Below are 20,271 nucleotides of genomic sequence, written 5' to 3' on the forward strand. Positions count from 1 at the left end.
CAAGGACGAAATCAAAAGATACCTGGAAACAAATGTGAATGAAGACACGAGCTACCAGAACCTATGGGATGCAGCGAAAGCCTATTAATGGGAAAATTTATAGCTCTGCAAGCATATCTTAGGTCTGTAGAAAGGATGCACATAAACAACTCGACCTCGCAGCTCAAGACCTTAGAAAAGGATCAACAGGAAGAGCCTAAATCAGGCAGAAGGAAAGAGATCATAAAACTTAGAGCAGAAATCAATGTCATGGAAACCAAAGAAACAATCCAAAAGATCAATGAAACCAAGACCTGGTTCATCGAGAGAATAAACAAGATAGATAAACCACTAGAAACAATCACAAAGAAACACAGAGAGAGAGAGAACCTTAATAAACCGAATCAGAAATGAGAAGGGAGATATCACAACAGACACCAAAGAACTCCAAAAGATCATCAGAGACTACTTTGAAAGTCTGTATGCCATGAAACAAGAGAATCTGGAAAAAATGGACAAATTCCTGGACTCCTCTAATCTCCCAAAGCTGAATCAAGAAGATCTGGAGTATCTGAATAGACATATTAACATCAACGAAATAGAGACTGTAATCAAAAGTCTTCCCAAAAAAAAAAGTCCAGGTCCATATGGATTTACTAGCGATTTTTTCCAAATATTTAAAGAGGACCTACTGCCACTCCTTCTCAAGCTTTTCCAGGAAATTGTATAAAAACGGAAACCCTCCCAAACAGTTTCTATGAAGCCCATATCTCTATCATACCAAAAGGAAACAAAGACACCACAAAAAAGAAAACTACAGGCCGCTATCCCTGATGAATACGGATGCGAAGATTCTCAACAAAATACTAGCAAATAGAATTCAATTACTCATCAAAAAGATCATACACCATGACCAAATGGGATTCATCCCAGGGATGCAAGGCTGGTTTAACACTCGGAAATCAATCAACATAATCCACCATATCAACAAAAGAAAAGATAAAAATCATATGATCATATCAGTAGATGCAGAGAAAGCATTTGACAAGATCCAGCACCCATTTATGATGAAAACCCTAGCCAAAATCTGGATAGAGGGGAATTTACTCAATATAGTTAAAGCCATCTACCACAAGCCTACAGAAAGCATCATTCTCAATGGCGAAAAACTGAGAGCCTTCCCTCTAAGATCAGGGACAAAACAAGGATGTCCACTCTCTCCACCGCTGTTCAATATAGTACTGGAAGTACTTGCAATAGCGATTAGGCAAGAAAAAGATATTAGGGGCATCCAGGTAGGAAAGGAAGAAATCAAGCTCTCACTATTTGAAGATGATATGGGACTATACTTAGAGAACCCTAAAACCTCTACCAAGAAACTTCTAGAAACAATAGGCTTGTGTAGTATAGTTGCAGGCTATAAAATCAATACCTAAAAGTCCATGGCTTTCCTATATGTAAATAGTGAAAGAGAAGAAAGTGACATGAAGAAAACAATCCCGTTTACAATTGTGCCCCAGAAAATCAAGTACCTATGAATCACCTTAAGTAAGGAAGTAAAGGACCTGTACAAAGAAAACTACAAAACACTACTTCAGGAAATAAAAGAGGACATGATAAAATGGAAAGATATCCCCTGCTCATGGGTCAGGAGAGTTAACATTCTCAAAATGGCAATTCTTCCCAACGCATTGTACAAATTCAAAGAAATCCCTATAAGAATACCCATGACATTCTTCAAAGAAATGGAGCAAAAACTCCTGAAATTCGTATGGAACAATAAGCCCCCACAAATAGCTAAAGCAATTCTTGGGAAAAAGAAAATGGGAGGAATCAACCTCCCTAACTTCAAACTCTACTACAAAGCAGTAATAATTAAAACAGCATGGTACTGGAACAAAGGCAGAGCTGTAGACCAATGGAACAGCGTTGAATATACTGACATCTCACCCCAAGCATAAGAGCATCTAATCTTCGATAAGGGGCAAGAAAAGTGAAATGGAGCAGGGAACGCCCTTTAACAAATTGTGCTGGCAAAACTGGACAGCTACATGCAAAAAATTGGGCTCAGATCTCTGCCTAACTCCATGTAAAAAAGTAAGATCTAAGTGGATTAAAGACCTCAACATCAGACTGGAATCTATAAGGTACATTGAGGAAAAAGTTTCCAAAACCCTCCATGACATAGAAACTAATGATGTCTTCAAATATGTCACACTGCTGGCCATGCAAGTGAAAACAGAGATAGACAAATGGGACTATCTTAAACTAAGAAGCTTCTTCACATCAAAAGAAACAGTGACCAAAATACAAAGACAGTCTATAGAATGGGAAAGGATATTCGCCAAATACACATCTGATAAGGGGTTAATGTCAAGGATATACAAAGTACTGGTTGAACTCCAGAAAAAGAAAACATTCAACCCCATCAAAAAATGGGGAGATGAAATAAATAGAAACATTCACAAAGAAGAAATCCGAATGGCTAAAAGGTACATGAGAAAATGCTCCACATCATTAATCATCAGGGATGTGCAGATCAAAACCACAATGAGATACCACTTCACACCACAGAGACTGGCCCATATCCACAAGAACAAAAGCAACAGGTGTTGGTGCAGATGTGGTGAGAAAGGAACACTCCTTCACTGTTGGTGGGAATGCCGACTGGTTCAGCCTTTTGGAAAACAGTATGGACGATTCTCAAAAAATTAGAAATTGAGCTCCCATTTGATCCAGCAATACTACTCCTGGGAATATATCCCAGAGACACAAAAAAGTATAGTTGAAGTGACATCTGCAATTGTCTGTTTATTGCAGCACTCTTTACAATAGCCAGAATCTGGAAAAAACCTGAGTGCCGGAGAACACATGACTGGTTAAAGGAACTTTGGTACATTTACACAATGGAGTACTATGTAGCTGTTAGAAAAGATGGTCACGAAATTTACATACAAGTGGTACTGCATGTAAAGTATCATATTAAGCAAAATGACTCAGAAAGAAAGGAATAGACATAGAAAGATTGCATTCTTCTGGGGAACATAAAGTAACAAAATAGGAGACTAACAACCAATAATGACCGAGATTAGTACCAGGAGTTTTACTCCATGGCTTGGAGGCCAACCACACATACTAGGGGAAAAGGGAGCTCAGATAAATAAGGGAACACCAAATAAAGGTGTTGGGAGGATCCTCCTAGGATGGGAGAAGCATGCGGAAAGTAGATTATGGACTAAACATTATTGTCACCCATTGCCTCTTTTGCAAACCACAATACCCAATAAGAGAGAGAGAGAGAGAGAGAGAGAGAGAGAGAGAGAGAGAGAGAGAGAGAGAGAGAGAGAGAGAACAAAAGGGAATGCCCTGCCACAGAGGCAGGGTGGGATGGGGGGGATGTGGGGTGGGAGGGATACTGGGATCAGTGGTGGTGGGAAATGGGCACTGGTGGAGGGATGGGTATTTGATCATTGTATAATTGAAACCCAAGCACAAAAATGTGTAAGTCTGCAACTGAACCTCATGATGACTCACTCTTAATAAATGTTTTAATAAAAAATATATTAGACCCCCCAAAAATAACATATATTTTGTTTAAGTTTTATTTCTATAGCTCTACCATTATTTCTCAGCATATATTTAGGTTTTACTGACTTTGAGGTAATATTCATAAAAAAATAATGTGTCTTCTATACTTGATATTGTTCTTATTAGAATGTCTAGCATTATTTTGAATAGAAGTGTATAAAACACACATTCATGTCTTACTAGAGCTCAGTAAGACATGGAAAAACTCAGTAAAATTAGGAAAAACTTTATTTTTTCCTAATTTTAGATAAAGTGCTCACACTGAATTTTACTATGTTGTGATATTTTCCTTATCTTCTGAGTTCACTGAAACGTGGTTTGCAAATAGTGTCTCCCTATATACACATGGCCTGGAGCGATAGCACAGCGGTAGGGTGTTTGCCTTACAAGTGGCCAATATGGCCAACCCGAGTTCCATTCTTCCACCCCTCTTGGAGAGCTCAACAAGCTACCGAGAGTATCTCGGCCACACGGCAGAGCCTGGCAAGCTACCCATGATGTATTTGATATGCCAAAACACAGTAACAACAAGTCTCATGATAGAGATGTTACTGGGCCCGCTCAAGGCAATCGATGAACAACAGGAGGACTGTGACCGGATATTCACATGGCATTTGCATTTTGTGTTTTTATTTTATTGTGCAAGATACATTTTAGTTTTACATCATGCTTTTCTTTTATTTTTGCTTTGTTCATTTTAAAACCTCCTCTCCCTGACAGCTTTATTTAGAAAATATCTTTGATTTGATATCAAACACAGATATCACTGAGAATTATATCAAGTGACATTAATCACTTATGTTCCATAACATTAATCATATATATTCTATAAGGTGGTGACTGTCCTCTCGTTGTTCATCAATTTGCTCAAGCGGGCCCAATAATGTCTCCATTGGAGACTTTGTTGTTACTGTGTTTGGCATATTGAATACATCACGGGTAGTTTTCCAGGCTCTGCCATGCAGGCGAGATACTCTCGGTGGCTTGGTGGGCTCTCCGAGAGGGGCAGAGGAATCGAACCTTTATCGGCCATGTTGGTTGCGTGCAAGGCAAATGTCCTACCCACTGTGCTATCGCTCCAGCCCATATATTCTATAGCAATTGTTTAATTGAAATTGAAGTAATATAATCATAATAGACCTAAATTTATGCTTTTGTTTTATACTTATTTTTTGCTTTTATTGTACTAAATTATGATAACCTCAATGTCACCAAATTCTGAAAAACCCTCCAACACTGCCCTTGTATTCTTTTCAATATTCCATATGGACAGAGTTGGAAAATGTCATGTTAAACCAAATCAGTCAGAACAAGATTGTCAGAGAATCTTTTCTATTTATGATATGTAAAGAAATAAAGTCAAGGAAAGGATAGCATCTAATGAATCAACCTTCTGGAATTTAACAGCAAAGCAAAGCTGTCTTAAAGGTAGAGACAAAGTTAGGGCCAGAAAGGGAGAGGTGGACTAAGAAGTAACATAAGAGTGGAAAAGGGTTCTTGGTGCTATGTTGGTGGTAGAGGAACTAATAATTTGTACATAAAAAACAAAACCATTAAGAGTGTTTAAATCCATGTACTTGGTAAGAAAAATACATTTAAAAAGTCATTCTGTTGCATAAATTAGGACTAAAGAAGAAATCCTTAGTCCTGATTTGGGTTACAGAGACATTGGAATGCAGCTCTCAGACTACATCAGACACACACACACACACACACACACACATAGACACACACACACAGACACACACCATATTCTCTCAGTTCAGTATACATTCAGATAAATGCCTGTCATTGAGAGAGCTTCCTAGTGTCAAGACTGGCAGTTTAAGGGACTGTGCAGAAGAATCAAGCTGTGCTACACATTGGGATTTCTGCCAAATGAATGACATTCCCTGAGACATAGGCAGAATTTTAAGAAGTTGCCTTGTCCTTCCGAAACAGTTGGGTGAAAGGGTATTTAAAAGAAAAAGACCTGCTGGGGATACTACGGGAAAAAGGCAACATATTTTTGAGCTCAACTAAGTGAAAATAATCTATATCACCAAAAATAATTGATTCCTTGATTTTATTTTTTAATATTTGTTATATGTTTTATGTAAACATACAAATATTTATATATTTTAGATACATTTTATGATGCATAAAATAAAAATGCATGTGATTAACTGAAGTTGACTGAATTTTCACTTATTCTCACTGAAAAAAAATAGAAATGCAATTGGGGCTAAAATATTTTTATTTATTTGTTTTAAAAAATTGTAATGAATTACTATTGATTTACAATGGTACATATAAGTACATATATACATACACATATATATGAATATGTGTATATATGTGTATGTATATGCACTCATATAAATCAAATCTTTGCCACTCAACAAATTTTAAATCTAAATGTAAGACAGTATAAAGAAGATAACACTGAAAATTGAGTTATTAGAGAACGATGTTTTAGCACTGTGATTGAATTAAAAATTGAGATTTCACACTGAGAAGGCAGGATAGTTGTCTGACACATAACCAAGTAGCATCCTATTAGTCCTATTTAACACCTACCGAAATTTGTATACTTAGAATGTAGAATAGTTAGTAGAGAAATGAGACAAATTTTAAACGCATAAATGTATATAATTATCTGGATTTAAAAGAGATGTTAGAATACATACATAACATACATGTTAGGAAATGTAATGCAGCTATTTTTAACTTTTCTATTATTAAATTTAAATGACAATTGGCTTAATAATTGGATAACTAATGGATTATCAGCTAATATGACAATTACAAAGATTGGATTTATTATTAGTCACTTTGAAGAGTTTAAGATATAAGTTTTGTGTCTTCCAGCCCTGCCTTACTTCCCTTCCCCACATAGGGTCTCCAGAGCACCATTAGGTATGGTCCTAGAGATCCTCAGAGAACTCAGTCTGGATAATCCCCAATCCTTCATTCAGATTTCAACAGAAGTGCATCCTTGGGCCCTCAAAGTTAGTTGGATCATCCTTTTTAGCCCCAAATCCCTGAGGTGGGAAGCTAGGTCTACTGGGTATTACTTCTGCACTCAAACCGCATCCCTGCCAGATAAACATAGTGACTTTTACAAAATTTTACCTTTTGTGGATAATTAAGAAATATATATGAGAAAATTAAGTAATACATCAAAATTATCATTTCAAAATGTATTTGTTAACTTGTTCCTTACATTAATTCACTGAGACTGTATAATAAAACTGGTGAATTCATTCTTCAGGTATCTCATTAATGTAGACAACTGTAATTATGTTTGGAAAAGCCAATTTACAATTTCAAAAGCGTCATGATTTACAATAGTTTATATTTTCTTTACTTTTTGAGAAATCTTTAAGCAGAAATAACATGTTACTTAATTATGAACAGAAGGTTAGCACATGCATAAAATTATTTTTAAAAATACATCAAGTTTGCCGAATAGCTTTAAAATATAATAACTTTCCTGCAAACACTAGGTTAAGTGTCTTTCTTTGGCTTGTGATATTCAGGACTTGGATCTTCTGTGCCTACCCACGTAAAATTATCTTCCTCAGTAATTCCAGGGGAAAAGGTCGTTCCCACCAACCATGAGTGGAAATATTAAAGTTCACAAACATTGTGATCAAAGGAATGGGGGTACTTTTGCCCTCACTATTTGACTGCCTTTCTTCAAAATCTGAAATTTAACATTAGTGCTTATAAAATATGAATAATAATGTTCCGATATTAATGGTGCTGAGTTTTGATGCATCAACCTTTCACCACCAACTTTTTATATTTTTCCAGTTTTCATTATGGGTATGGAATTGGGTCATTTTTTTCCCCTTTATCTCATTACCTTACTGTCAGGCCCTGGAAGAAGTAATTTCTGTTTTCTGCAGCTTCCTGTAGACAGAATTGGCAGTAGGGATAGAGATGAAGAAAGAGTTTGAGGGGATGCTCATAGAAGCAGGAATGCCAGATTAGAAGAATAATGAGAGACCTGAGTACATTCATGTGGAGTAGTTGAAATAGATTCTAATCTTAATTTAATATCTGGGGGAGGGATATCTATGTCTTTTTTTAAGCCAATTTTTGGTATGCATGTAAAAACTACAGCAAACTTCTCATTGCTGCTAAATCCACATAGCTAGTTTCCTAGACCTTCACTCTCTTTGATTTAAAAAGGCAAGGGAATGGTCCTAACATCTTATGTGAATTGTCAATAAACTTTACTTCTCTGATTATTCTGTATACCCAGTTACTCTTAAGATATTTCAGTAACTGAAAATAAAAAAAAATATATTTGTCTTAAAAAGTTGGGTTCTATTTGATTCTCCAACAACAATTTTTTATCACTTGAAGGTCCTTGCTAAAGTTATACAGCAGGTGTATGGAATACATTTATGAACACTAACTTTCTTCTTCTCTTGGGAAAATAAAGTTGCATCCAGCAGTCCAGAATTTTTTTCTTGCAGGGTTCAATTGGTAGATATTGGTAGCGATCTAAAAGTCAGCTCAGTGACTTCACAAAATATAGATAAATAAATAATTTTTAAACAGTCTGATAATTGCAAGTTAATATTGTGAGAGCGGGGCACATTCTGCTATGCTCAGGGCTTACTCCAGACTCAGAGATTAGAATCACTCCTAGCTGGCTTGGGGAACTGTATGGGATGTCAGGGATTGAAGTCCATATGCCATCTTCAAAATAGCACTTTATCCATTGTTCTATCTTTCTGCCCCTCAATCTTTTTTCTTTTAGTCAGAGATATTAGCTAAAGTTTGAAAAGATTTTTAACATACTATCTATTGCTGCATACATGAATAGAGTAAAAATAAAAGTTTCCAGATATACAAATTCTATACTAAAACCACTCTACAAATTCTTAGAAAAAGCAAAAAGAAATGCACTGTTGTGTGTTAGTGTTTATGTCATGTTAAAAAAATTACTTAGGCATGTGCATACATAAATATTTGGGCACACAAATATTTATACACACAAAAAATTGAGCTCTCTGAAATGGGAAGAGTATAAGAGGTTTTATTTTTATTATACTTGGACGGAGTGATAGCACAGCAGGTAAGGTGTTTGCATTGCACGCGACTGACCTAGGTTTGATTCCTCCATCCCACTCAGAAAGCCCGGCAAGCTATCGAGAGTATCCCCCCTCACACTGCAAAGCCTGGCAAGCTCCCCGTGGAAAATTCATATCCCAAAAACAATAACAATAATGGAGACGTGACTGGTGCCCACTCGAGCTAATCAATGAACAACGGGTGGACAGTGCTACTCTAAGATATGCACTGGAGCACTGTCCTCCTGTTACTCATTGATTTGCTCCAGCGGGCCCAGTAACATCTCCTTTGTGAGATTTCTTGTTACTGCGTTTGGCATATCGAATACGTCACTGGTAGCTTGCCAGGCTTTGCTATGCAGGTGAGATACTCTCGGTAACTTGCCAGCTCTCTGAGAGGGGCTAAGAAAGCAAACTCAGGTCAGTCTGATAGGCCATGTGCAAGGAAAATGCCCTACCCACTGTGCTATCGCTCCCAGGTACAAATAGGCAGGTGATAGACATGTATGTACATGGAATAAGCTTGCATTAATCATCAATTGTACCAATATAGTAACGTATAAAGAACTATTTACATAGAGAAACATAATGAACACACAGATATTACAAATTGCACCAATTAATGTTAAGTTTTACTAAAGCTTTCAATTTTCATTCTGTTTGGTTTTGTTGTTGTTTGTTTGTTTTATATTTTGGCCCTGCCTGGCTATTCTCAGGAATTTTTCCTGGCTCTACACTCAGTCATCACTCCTGGCAGTGCCCAAGGGACCATATAGGATTTAAAACAGGCTTACTGTTTGCAAGGCAATTGCCTTAACTGCAGTCCTATATCTCCATCATCTCTGGCTCCTTTTCCTTTTCTTTCCATTTCTTTTTAGAAAATCAATAATATGTATGTTTAGATATAAAATATTGTACAATGCTAAAATTCTTAAGAGCTCCCAAATGTGTGACTCAGAATATATTGTGTTGGAGGTCATGCTTGTTATTAACTTAGTAGTTACACTAATAATTATTATTCAAGAAGTAATAGCTCAACACAGTCAGAGATTTGAAAGAGTTTATATATCACATTGGTAAAAAGTGTTCAATAGTTATTTAGGCTTTTGTTAAGAATAGTTTGATGTGTGCTTTAAATCAATGTTTGCCTATAAAAATACCATGAAATGAATTTAAGACATATTTATAATAGTATAACCAGTTTTTGTTAAGTAATTTTTTGTCATTTCAAATTTTATAATGCTATTTTGACAAACAATAAAGTGTAACACAATGGTTAGCAAATTCAAAGGGGTGGAAGAATATATTTGAACTTGTTTTTTAGGAAAATCTAAATGACACATAAAGGACTTGATGGCTGGCTTGAAAAGATAAACATCATTGAGAATATTGATACTGTGTTGACAGGTATGCTGTGATGAAATATGTTTAATGAGAGTAGTTATTATAAAACCATAACCACACTCATGCAAACCAATATTTTCTCATGAATCGTAAAAATATTAAAATAAACACATAAAAATTATACAAGCAATTAAATAGATCATATATGGCCACTATCACTAGTTATTAAAACCTTTATTAATTTTCCTGTTCACTTTTTAATGATTAAGTGGTCAAAAATAAAATACAAAAACCAAATAATTCTATAAATACAGAGATATTTAACATATATATCTATAGTTTAAATTTGTTAGTTTCTACTGCTGAATATCACATCCTTTTTCAACTGAAAGCCATTATCTTATGGATGTGTGTATGGTGAGTTCTGTTCACCTAAGTATCATGTTTTACCTATATAATATACAATGCACATGACATATATTGCACATATCTATATGTCTATAATATTATTATGCATACATATACTAAACTCACATAAAATCTTCACTTGAAGAAAATAAATTACTGTCCTCCCATTGTTCATCAATTTGCTTGAGCGGGCCCAGTAACGTCTCCATTGGAGACTTTATTGTTACTGTGTTTGGCATATCAAATACATCACGGGGAGCTTGCCATGCTTTGCTGTGCAGGCGAGATACTCTCGGTAGCTTGCCGGGCTCTCCAAGAGGGGCGGAGGAATCGAACTCAGGTCGGCCATGTTGGCTGCGTGCGAGGCAAAAGCCCTACCGTTGTGCTATAGCTCCAGCAGCCAAAGAAAATAGAAAACAAAATTTTTCTCATCTTAGTCTTGGAAGTATTAAACAGATATTCTAAAATCGACATTCATGTTGTCAAATAGTGACTGAGATTTAATATTTATTCAAATAACTAAATGGATCATCTTTACATTTAATTATACTTTTATTCCATTTGTTTGACCTATAAAATGTTCCTATCTATTTTGTTTACAAAGTCGTAATTAGAATAGTATTCTGTAGATGTATGTATGATGAACTACTTGTTGAATTAACAGATGCTATGCCAAGACAAGAACGAATCTTTTTCACCATTTTATGAAGCATTTATCAATACACTCTAACTGTATGAATGACTCTGCAATTAACAGATTATTCTACCTTCATATCTTTCCTCATGTTTGTTTCCTTTATTTTGATGGCGCCTTCCTGGTCTGGTACAAAGCTATTCAGGAAGTGTAGGATAGCAGTAATCTGCATAATCGTTACCACTTAAAAATGTGAGCTGGTAGGACCTTTCAGTTTGCATCAATTTGATATAATGATGAAGCCAGTTCCATAAGTTAGAATTTTTTAGTCTTTATTTTTTCTAGGTTATTTGATTTCCATTTTTCAAGTGATCCTGATTTGTTTCAACATTCCTTCTTCCCCTTTCCGGGAAGTGTACATCTGCTTCTGACATCTGTCTTCTATCTTCCTATGTAAATTATGAAGTGATGCCAACTTCTTTTTATCAACAAATTATCTTTAGAAGCATTTAGAGGCTATAATGACTCTTTGATTTTTCTTTGATTCTTTATGAATTTGCAAAATGACTCAATGCTTATATTAGCTTTGTCCTTTCTTTATCCATATTTAATATTTATAGCTGGCATCCCCAGATGGTGTACTTTGTTATGTCCCTGAGTGCTGCTTAAAAAAAAAATCTTAATAACAGTAAAGCCAGTCTGTGTATCCCCAGTCACCATCTTCAGTTGACATTGTAAAATACACATTGGTCATATTATTTATCAAACTGACCATGCATTTAATAAAATGAAATGTACACGAATATTTTATTAAAATTGTTGAATTTTCATGTTTGCATATAGTGAACATTTATCTCTGCTGTTAGATAATTTCAATTTATTGTGCTTATCAAAGATTTAAAGTATTTAAGTATTTATTGCTAATTTCTCATTAAGAAGTAAGAAATGAGATGAAGAAAATATTTTTAGTTTCATGGTAGCCATCAGTATTATTGAGAAAGAAATACATAATCTGATGTCTTAAGTTATGAGATAAAAATCTTTGATACTTTGATTAAAATGTTAAAATGTATAATTTATAATTTTAAGGAACTTATGAAGCCATATATAATGGAGCTGACTCATCCATCATATATAAAATATTAATATACTATTGACTTCTAATAAGTTATAGTTTTTTTTATTGAATTTTTATTCAAGTTACTTTCACATTCAGTTTGTCACAGACTAATGATTAAAACTCATTTTACTCAGAAGTATAATAACATATATTGAGTTTATACATAACATAATAATAATAAGGCTTTATTTTTGAGTTTGTTATACTTCTAAATTAAAATTTTATTCCCACTTTTAAAAATGTTTTCAAATACTAAGTGTTTTACTCTAAATATTTTTTTTTGGTATGTGTATGTTACTAGCTTTTTCATTTGCAATAGTCAAAAATGTAAATAGCTGAACAGCAACACGTTATTAGAAATACATAGCTGTGGAAGGTCATATAATGTTTCTGAACATGAAAAATTAAGCAACACCTTACGTATAAAACAACATAGATTTGTCTTTTAAGCATCACGATACATGTATGAAACTGTGCATACAATTCTTTCTACCAAAGCTAAAATAGTTTTAGTAAAGCATTGTACTACATGAAAGTAATTAAACATTTGAAAAGGGTTTGGAGCAGAAAAAAAAAGCTAAAATAGTTTTAGTAAAGCATTGTACTACATGAAAGTAATTAAACATTTGAAAAGGGTTTGGAGCAAAAAAAAAAAAAAGGGTTTGGAGCAATAGCACAGCAGATAGGATGTTTTTCTCACACTCAGCCAACCCAGGTTTGATTCCCAGTATTTCATATAGTCCCCCCAAGCATCACCAGGAGTAATTCCTGAGTGCATGAGCCAGAAGTAAATCCTGTGTATCACACGGTGTGACTAAAAAAGCAAAAGTAAATAAATAAATAAACATTTGAAAATTACATATGTATGAAACATTGTATATGAAATTCCAAAATATTAAATGTAATGAGAAAAAAGTGTCATTTCAAATGTCTAAGGACAGTTAAAGGAAACTAACTCTGATAAGCTAATCATGTCTTAGCGTCAGTGAATTCTATTATATGAGATCATATCTCAATAAAGCCTATAATAAAATGAAATGCTTAGCTAGGAAACAAAAGTTTTAATGAAAAACATAAAAGATAAAATGTTGTCTCAATGAAGAGATCATTATTTCTGTAAAATCATAGTCATAGTCAGCTTGTACTTTGTTAACATTTTCAAAACCCTAAACATGATGAGTATATTTAATCATTGCAAATAATTATAAATAGTTTGCATTTTAAAAATGAAAAAAAGAAAAAAATTATAGTTTTATTGGAATTAATGCACACATTTAATGTATTATCAAACACCAATTCGAATTAAGAAGATATGAGGAGAAACATGATTTGAAAATTTACCCATGCTGAAAATTCAGAATTATTAAACTTCTTAAATATTCTTTTCTGCTTTATTACATAATTAATTTCATCTCTTTATAAAAGCATACAATGATTAGAAAAATTATTCAAGCATTGTAATTAAGCCAAATTTTTGTTATGTTCAACAACATAATCAGACAGATCCATAAATATAGAAAACAAACAAGAAAGGTCTTTTTTTAATCATGAAGAAAGGGAGTTGGATTTTGTTGTTGTTTACCATGTCACATGATTCATAAGTAAGGTAAAGGTAAAGGCCCTCCCGTTGATCGTCGATTTGCTCGAGCGGGCCCAGTAACGTCTCCATTGGAGATTTTGTTGTTACTGTGTCTGGCATATCGAATACTCTCGGTAGCTTGCCGGACTCTCCGAGAGGAGCGGAGGAATCGAACTCGGGTCGGCCATGTTGGCCGCTTGTAAGGTGAACGCCCTACCCGCTGTGCTATCGCTCCAGCCCGAATCCATGTAAATGTAATCATCTGGCATTATGACATTTTTTAAGACTCACTTCTCTTAGAATGACTTCCTCCAATTCCATCTGAGTTTTAGCAAACTGAAAAATTTAATATTTTCTCATAGCTGAGTACTAAACCATTGTATATACATACCACAATTTCTTTATCCACATATTGTGGGAAAGAAGAGTAAGGAGAGGCTGTTAAAATCTCAGGGCTGGGATGAATGGAGGCATTACTGGTGCCCACTCAAGTAAATCGATGACCAATGGGATGAAAGTGATACAGTGATACAATAATCTATTGTGGGCATTCGCGTTGATTTCAGATTTTCACTATTTCACGGAAAGCTGTAATAAGCAGAGGTGGGGATGTCTTCTTTTAGACTGATTCTCCCAATTCATCAGTAATGAACATGTTTTTGTTCTCATGTGTTCCTTATTTCTTTCAGAAATACTGTAGAATTTCCAAGTTTTTCACCTCCTTTGTTGAATTTTTCCCTAGATTTTTGGGATTTATTTGGGGGGGCACTATCATAAATCTGATATTTTTAATTTATTCTTTTTGATTAGCACTGTAGCACTGTCATCCCCTTGTTTATTGATTTGCTCAAGTGGGCCCAGTAACATCACCATTGTGAGACTTGTTGTTACTGTTTTTGGCATATCTAATACGCCACGGGTAGTTTGCAAGTCTGTGCCATGTGTGTGTGGGGGGGGGGGGGATACTCTCAGTAGCTTGCCAGCTCTCCGAGAGAGGCGGAGTAAGTCATGTAATTTGTTGCTACATGAATGAATCTGGAGATTCACTCAGTATGATACTGAGTGATATGAGTCAGAAGAGAGAGATACAGAATGATCTCACTCATATACAGGATATAAAGAAATCTAGTAGGAGAATAATTAATGTCAAAAGGTAACAGAAGAGAAGAGAAGAACTGGGTGTTAGAAGGACCCTTGCCACTGGGAGTTGGGGGTGGGGGATGGCAAGATCTAGGTCAGGAAAGGGTCCACACAACTTATTGATTAATTTATTTTTTATCGAATCATTGTGAAATATTGAATCACTCAGAAATATACTAACACAGTTTTCATGATTGGCTTTGAGTCGTTACAGTATTCTGACACCTTTCTCTCCAAGAGCATACATCTCCCACCACCAATATCCCCTATATCCCTTCTGCCACCCACCACATCCAGCCTGCCTCTATGGCAAACTATTCTCTCTCTCTCATATATATATGCATATATATATGTATATATATGTATATATATGGGAGATGTATATATATATGTATATATATATATTTATCCTTTGGGTCATTATGTTTGCCACACAGATACTGAGAGGCCATTACGTTTGGTCCTTTACCCACTTTCACCTCACATCTGCAATCCAGATTGATACCTTCCAACCATCATTGCCATAATGGTCCCGTCTCTATCCCAACTGCCCTCTCCTCTAGTCACTGAGGCAGGCTTCCAACTGTGGACCAATCTTCTTGGCACTTGTTTCTACTCTTTTTGGCTCTTAATCTCATATTATATTGTTCATTTTCTGTATATATCCCACAAATGACTGCAGTTATTCTATGTCTGCCTTCCTTCTGACTAATTTCACTTGTGTGATAATCTGCAAGTTCATCTAATTATAGGCTAATTTCATGATTTCAGTTTATTCTAATAGCTGTATAGTATTCCATTGTGCAGATGTACCAGGTTTTCTTTAATGAGTCAACTGGACTCGGGCTCTTAATTTATTTCCAGATTCCTGCTATAGTTAACAGTGCTGCAATAAACATACAAGAGCAAGTGTCACATCTGCTGTGTGTTTTGGCAACCAGGAGGTATATTCACAGAAGTTACATTGCTGGTCATATGGAAGCTCAATTTGTAGTTTTTTGAGGAATGTCCATATTGTTTTCCAAAAAGATGGGACCAGTCAGCACTCCCACCAGCGGTAAGATTCTCTTTCTCCCCCATCCACACCAGAACTTTTTGTTCTTATTCTTTTTTGATGTGTGCCAGTTTCTGTGGTATAAGATGATATCTCATTGTTATTTTTGTTTACATATCCCTGATTAGTTATGCAGAGCATTTTATCATGTGCCTTTTGACTTTTTGTATTTCTTCTTGGAGAAAGATTCTGTTCATTTCTTCTCACAATATTTTGATGGGATTGGAGAGTTTTTTTCTTCTAAAGCTCTACCACTGCCTTATATATATTGGATATTAATCCCTGATCTGATGGGTACTGGGTAAATATTTTTCCCAATCTTTGAGTTATCTCTGCAACTTGATCACTATTTCTTTTGAGAAACAAACACTTCTTAGTTTAATTTAATCCCTTTTGTTTATCTTTGCTCCTACTTACTTTGTCAATGTTTTTTCCATCTTTAAAGATGCCTTTAGTTTCAATATCATGGAAAGTTTTGCCTATGTTTTCCTTGATGTATCATAGCCATTCAGGTCAGATATTGAAGTCAATCCACTTTGATCTGACTTTTGTTCTTGATGTTAGACAGGTCTGAGTTCATTATTTGCACATAGCTGTTCAGTTTTCACAGTGCCACTTGTTGAAGAGGCTTTCTTTGCTCGACTTTACATTTCTTGATCCTTTGTCAAAGATTAAGTGATTGCATATTTTAGGATCTGTTTCAGTATATTCAACATTATTCCATTGTTCTGTGGGTCTTTTTCTATTCAATACCATGTTGTTTTAATTACTACTTTCTGTAGTGCATTTTGAAGTTGGGAAAGGTGATACCTCCTATCTTATTTTTCCCAAGGAATGTGTTAGCTTTCGTGGGGGTTTACTGTTCCATATGAATATCAGGAGTGTTTTGTCTATTTATTTTTAAAATGTCATTGGTATCCTTATAGGTACCACATTGACTCTATACAATATTTTGAGGAGTATTGCCATTTTGATGATGTTAATCCTTCTGATCCATGAGCAGGGGATACATCTTCATTTCCTGGTGTCTCCCTCTATTTCCTGAAGTAGTGTTTTATAGTTTTCTTTGATGTGATTTTTTAAATGTCTTTCTCTTCTACGTTTGCTTATGTAAAATAATACAACAAATTTATATGTGTTGATTTTATCTTGCACTATAAGTTTATTTTATAGGATTTGTTTGATTTTCACTTTGGTGAACCACCCCAGTGATGCTCAGTGCTTACTCCTGGAATCTGAGCACAAGAATCACTCCTATAGGTACTCAGGAGACTGTATGTGTTGACGAGGATCAAATCTGGGTCAAACACATGCAAGACAAGTGTCTTACAACAGATCTATCTTCCTATCCCCTCTAGGTTTTCTTTGGCAGTTTTTAGTTTCTATGTACCAGATGATGTACTTTGCAAAGAGTAATACATTGACTCCCTTACCAATTTGAATTCCTTTCTCTCTCTCTCTCTCTCTTTGATTTTGTATTTTTGCCTAATTTTGTGGTGAATTTTTTCAATACTATGCTGAATCACAGCAATAGAAGAAACGACTTTAGTTTTTTCCACATTAAGGATAATGTTAGTTGTGCTTCTTTGGAGTTTCTAGCAGGGGAGTGCAGTTACTTGTATACCCTCGACCGAAGACCTGTCCGTCTCTATTCGGGGAAGGCCGTCCTCTTGGACTGAGCATGCAGCTTCGGGAGGGACGCACATGGAGTGGTGAGGGAGGAAGGGGACACCCGCCTAGCCAGCCAGATCAGCCGAATCAACCCTGGCATCAATGGGGTGACAGATATTGCACCAGATTGCCCTCACATCTAAGAGTCTCCTGCCCCCACACCTGGCTGTCCTTGCTGGGGCCCCTTGGTGGGGAGCGGGTTGAGTTCTCCTCCCTGCCCTGACCAGGGCTCCAGAAGCTGAAGACCTCCAGAACCAGCCACCACCATGCTGAGACCACGCTCCATATATATGAAGGTACTGGCAGAGGAACAAAGGCATGTGGGTCCCAGTACTGAGATCTCCAAGCCTGGTTAGATCGGGGCTGAGCATCCTCCACCCAGATCCTCCAAATTCCAGTAGGCGGGGGTCACACCCACCAACTGGCCCCCTGGCGCCATGTAATCCCATTAGCAGACAAGACTCAAAGACTATAAAATCCAGCTCCCAGATGTGTGCGGCCGCCTTCCCGACCGTGCGGCATCTTATTATCTCATTCCTACTTTGGACAAACTGGCAGGCTACCGAATGTAACCTGCCCACACGGCAGAGTCTGGCAAACTCCCCGTGGTGTACACAATATGCCAAATACCAGTAACAATGATGGGTCTCATTCTTCTAAAGAGCCTTGAATATGGCACTTTCTTAAAAAATCTCAGGGCTAGGATGAAGGAGACGTTACTGGGGCCTGTTCAAGGCAATCAACGAATAACAGGATGGTCGTTATCGTCGTGATCGTGATTGTTAGTTGTGCATTTATTGCATCTGACTTTTACAATATTTAATAACCCCTATTTTGTTTAGGTTTAGGTGAATGGGCGTTGTATCTTCTCAAAGGCTCACTTGACATTTATAGATATTATGATACTTTTCTTTTGTTAACTTGTTTATTACATTAATTTATACAGTGAACCATCATTGCAAACCACATGAGTTTCATTTGATCATGGTGCACAAGTGTTTAACACATTACCATATTAGATTGAAAGGATTTTATTAAGGATCTTTGAATTTATGATCATTAGTGATAATGGTCTAAAAATGTGTTCTTTTTAGTAATGTTTCTATTACATTCTGGCATAGAGGTAGTGAGGGTTTCATAGAAACTGTAAAAATTTCTATTTCACTTTTTTGGAAGAAGTTAAGAAGAATGTAAAGTAGGTACTCGCTGAGGTTTTGGAAAATCTCACTAGCAAGCCCTTTTGTTCTCAGGGGTAGTTTGATAAGTATATTGATTTGCCTGATTGCACTAGGTATGTTTACGTGTCCTTTTGGATGATCTCAATTATCTTGTCTTCATCTTGTCTTGGATGATCTCATCTTGTCTCCGGATCCTGATTTCTCCACTCTTCTTAATTTTGCTTTTTTGCTACAGTTATCTCCCTAGGTTGGAGGATTAGGGACATGTACTTGGATGGAGGGGTAGCTGGGAGATGAGACTATATTTACGTTGATCCGCAGACCAAGCAAGTGACTGTTCTAACCAGCTCAGGCATATGCAGGACTTCTAATTCATTTTAATTTGCCATATTAAGAACTATTAAGAAAAACATCTTGTTTCGTTTATTTTTAAATCATATTTGAATACTCTCAAAAATTTTCTGAAAGATAAAATTAGAAATAGAAGGTCTCTGCCCAGAAACATTTCTGCTTTGCTAAATCAAGTCAATACTTTGCCCTTGGATTCAACATCAAGCAAGATAACGTAGATTTCTTAACTACACCAGACAATGTCAGTAACTTTTTTAAAAAGACATTTGTAGCATCACTAGTGATCACTAGTGACTAGAGTTCTCAGAGATCAATGAAAGTCTATACACATATCTGAGGGTGCCATATATCCTTTGCCTTTTATGTCATTCTTATTTTTCCCCCTCTAATTTCAACTCAAATCAAAGAACATGTAACATTCTAAACTAACTATATTTGATGAATGACAGTCCCAAACTATAATTTAAATTAATTTAATTGGAAATATATAAAAACAAAATCTATATCTCCTAATAAATCTTACTAATTTATATGCAAAATAAAAGATGCTGAATTATTGAACACTTTGCTACACAAAGCCATCTGACTCCAAACAATTGCCTGTTTGGAGCATATTCTAACACACGTACATTCATATTAACATGACTCTTACATCATGTACATTGTATTTATATACATGTATTTAGATATCTCTGTTTAAAGAGATTAACTTGGAACTTTTCATAAATGCAGATCTTATACAATAAAACTTTTCTCTTTTTTCCCCAGTAGCAGTCTACTTATTAATAATTCTAACTACTTATACATATTATCCACAATTTCCTACCTTATCTCTAAATCTTGCAAAAATTGTATAAAACATATTGATCTTATTGTTTATATTTACATTATATATAGATAAAGTATATGAAATGAAAAAATACTACTTTATAAAGGCAAAATTATGTTCCCAAATAAAAGAAGTGTGCATATATTAGATTAACAGAGTCACTTACATGGTGAAAGATAAAATTGAACTTTTAATGTTGAATGTAAAACTACATGCACAGATGTCAAGGTATAAAATTCATACCAGAAACTTATGAAGTGTTCTGACGCAGTGTTACTTCAATTAAGGAAATAAAGCAGTGAAGAACCATAAAAATATATTGCCAGA

This window comes from Sorex fumeus, unplaced genomic scaffold (assembly GCF_029834395.1).
Source record: "Sorex fumeus unplaced genomic scaffold, SorFum_2.1 ptg000055l, whole genome shotgun sequence".
Classification (NCBI taxonomy): Eukaryota; Metazoa; Chordata; class Mammalia; order Eulipotyphla; family Soricidae; genus Sorex; species Sorex fumeus.